The following is a 3,791-nucleotide window of genomic DNA, read 5'->3' on the forward strand; positions in this document are numbered from 1 at the left end:
TTTCATATTTATTTAATAAATATTTTACTCTAAGAATATTTAATTTGAATGCAACTTAATAAGAAAAAGTAAAAAAAAAATTAAATGTTTTTTTAGATCATAACAATGAAAAATCAAAATTATTAATAATAATTTGAAATATGTTTTTATTTTAATTTTAGTTAAGTCATCAAAATGATGTGACATCAACATCATCTCATTAAAGCCACATAAGCAAAAAAGTCAAAGGGTTAACCGGTTTAAATGGTAACAGGTTACCCATTGCTATTATGGGTAGATTTTTTAAAGTACAATACATTAATAAAAAATAATTTGAAAGTACATTGCTGTAATAAAGAAAAACAAAAGTAGAATGCTATGATAATTTTTTTTATGAAAGTAGGTTGCTATTTCATGCATTTAACCCATTAAAAAAAGGCAAATAAGTAAAATTAAACAAATACAACGCACTTTTAACCTTGAAATTCAAACAGTAGAGATTCAAATTCTGTATACATTTTAAACTTGTTAAAAGTCATGGTCGATGACCAAAGTGTCTTACATTTACTTGATTGATGTGTATTACATAAAGAATACTGAGTAAATTACACCAATTAACAGCGTGGATTCTACAGACTCCACCAAATTACACTATAGTTTTTAAATTACACCATACGTCCATAGTTTCAATCTACTTTCACTATTTTTTCCTACCCATAACGATCGTTAAGTTCATCTGTTAAATTGAAGGCATTTCGATCATTTTACTTTTTTTTAAGTTACTATATTGTTAGGACTGAGAAATCAGTATTAATTGTATTCGTCTTGAAAGTTTATAAATAGTCTAATTGTAAAAAGTCAGCGTGTTTGACTTTTCTTTAGAGGTTTGACTTTGACTTGTCTTTGTAGTTTGACCATATAAATAGGTAGGTAATCTTTGTAATTAGGTAAGAAGAGGAGCTTAATTGTAATAATACATTCATAATAGAGAGTTGACTGAGATTTACAAGTTTGACTTTCTCTCTCAAGGATCTTGATGTTCTTAATGCAATATCTAAGATCTGCCATGATTGTTATGAAGATATGAAGAATTGATCAGTGATTGTGGACACACAATTGGTATCAGAGCAGGATGCAAGAAATCAGATTGAAGAAATCGAAGAGATAAGTTTTTTTTTAATTTCTGAATTTTTTGTTCTTCGTGTTCTTGAATTTTTTGTTGATTTTGATCCGATTTTTTCATAAAATCTTGTGTTTTTGCGTTAAAAACAGGATCAAAATGCTCGAAATTGCATTGTGAATCTTTGTTATTCACAAACTTTTATGTTTTGATCAATTTTAATCAAGATTTAATCGGTTTTTGTGTTTTAATTTTTTTCGTGTTCTTGAATTTTTTCGTAAATCAGTGTTTTTGATCCATTTTATCGTTAAATTTCTTTTAGTTTTTGTGTTTTTGTTAGTTTTAATCTGATTTTTAGTTTGAATTTGTTTTTATTTTTGTTAAACCGCCTAATTTTCTAAAGCCCAAGTCATTGTTTCAAGCCCATATCCCTGGCCCATTTTTTTTTTGAACGGTATCATCTTCAAGAGTTCAAGTTGCGTCTCAATCGATTGGTAAACCGTGTGTTAATTGGATTTCTCAAGCGGTATTAATCTTCACCGCACACCATTTGAGCGGTATTCATATACACCGCACGCTACTTAATCGGATTCCTTGAACGGAGAGGTACACCGGTCAATTTCAGGTAAGAGGTTTATTTTGTGAGCGGTATTCATCCTTCACCGGACATACTTTGATCGGTATTCATCTACACCGGTCACTACTTGACCGGATTAGGGTTCTGATTCGTTCAGCAGGTGATTTCTTGAGCGGTATTCTAAACCTCACACCACTTGAGCGGAAAAGGTAAATCTTGATCGTTTTCAATTTTATTTCAAAGTTCCGGTTTAGGTTTTGCTTTGACCGGAGTACGATCGGTTTMAGTTTTAATTTTTGAGCGGTTTACAAMTAAACCGTTTATCTCTTAACCGGAGTTGTGATCGGATTTCTTTTTCATTTGACCGGTTTAGGACATTGTGCATCGAACTAGTTTGAGCGGACTTCTAATCCGCTTGATTTCATTTACCCAGATTCCTATCATTTTCTGTTTTTGATCCAAATTGGGTGTACATCATTTCTTGATTCGATTTGGTTCAACAAATTATGCTATCTGGTTTAGTCTCATGTGCTGTCAGGTTTACCTTCAAGTATTGAGAGGTTTAAGACTTGACAGGTTTAGTTACTTGAAGTATATGGTTTAACATTCTTGACGTGCACAGACGGTAGGTTTTAGCAGGTTCATTATAGGTTCACAGCAGGTTCATCACAGGTTCACAGCAGGTTTACAACTGCAGGTTCTTTGCTTTTTTAAATCAATTGTTCATTGAACTGATTCAGTTGCATGTGATGATTGTACTAGCTGGTAGTCTGTTTTGATTACTGTTGGTGAGGTTGTTATACTTCAATTACAGAAGCAATTGTTTAACAGTTTATTTTTGAACTGTTTAGAGTTTATTTCAAGTACAGAAGCAGATTGTGTAGTTTAGCAATACACAGCAGGTTTTGAGTCTGGAACAGAAGTTATCTTGACTGAGTTTAGTGTGTAGTCTTGAACTGTTTTTAAACAGATTTGAAGCAGTAGGCTATACTTCATGTTGTGAACTGTTTTGAAAATGTTTTAGAACTTGCTAGCCTGTTGTATCTCGTTCATCATAACCATCTTGACAGATTTAAGTGTTTAAGTGTGCAGGTATAAGCAACAATTTGTTGTGATTTGCTTAAGTGTTGTGTTTGTGTTTGGAAAGCAGACATCATCTGTTTTCAACAGCAACAGAGATTAATAGCAGGGAAATGCTGTGCTGAGTTTAGACAACATTGCAATCTTGATTGCTGGTTTGAGTTTGAATTCTGTTTTTGTACAACAGTTTATGTGACAGGTTCTTAACAGAGGTATTAACAGAGTACAGGTTTGAGTTGCAGGTCTTGCTGTTGGGTGTACATTGAAATATCAGACTTCACTGTCAACAGTTGAGGAGTGTGTGGACTACCTAGTGCTTTAGACTATCATTTAGCCAGAGATTTGCTATCTTGACTGACTGATTTGAGCCTGATAAGCAGCAGCAACAACAGACTTGTTTAAACATAAAGCGTGGATAACAGTTTTGTTTTTGATTGTAAYAGGACTTGAGAGCTTCATCTGACTTGTTGATAAAAGGACCAGCCTCTTTACATCCAGCAGTTGGGGGATCAAGATTAGAAATAAGCAGCCTGTGAAAGCCATATCTGACACTGGACAGACGTGTTGCAGACTCATAACAGCAACAATCTTTGCTTTGAATTGTTGTAGACTTTCATTGCTTAAAGCCTTAACAACCATTCGGTTTTAGATTTTGGATTGACTCTCAGGTRGGATAAAGTATACTTGTCTAKAAGACTTCGATAGTTTGAACTGCAGTTAGAGGGACGCTAAAAGTTGAAGATAAGCATCCTCTGAAGAGAGTTCATATCAGTAAAGATACATTATAGATATATTTTAGACTGGTGCTGATAATTGTACATTGTATTGTGTTTGGGCTTGGTTCAATTTGTTTTTGGACTTGGACATTATTTTTTTTGGGATTTTATTAGTTGTCTTGGACTGTTATTAGTTTCTTAGATTGTTTGTGTTTAGATTTTTCTTTTGGATCATTGTACATTTGTTTTTGCGTGTGTTTTTCAGTGTTTGTGTTTTTCTGTTTCTTTTGAGCTTAACTGTTCATATTTCTTTTATCTG

This window comes from Cynara cardunculus, assembly GCF_001531365.2.
Source record: "Cynara cardunculus var. scolymus isolate 2C chromosome LG 16, CcrdV1, whole genome shotgun sequence".
In the NCBI taxonomy this organism is placed as follows: domain Eukaryota; kingdom Viridiplantae; phylum Streptophyta; class Magnoliopsida; order Asterales; family Asteraceae; genus Cynara; species Cynara cardunculus.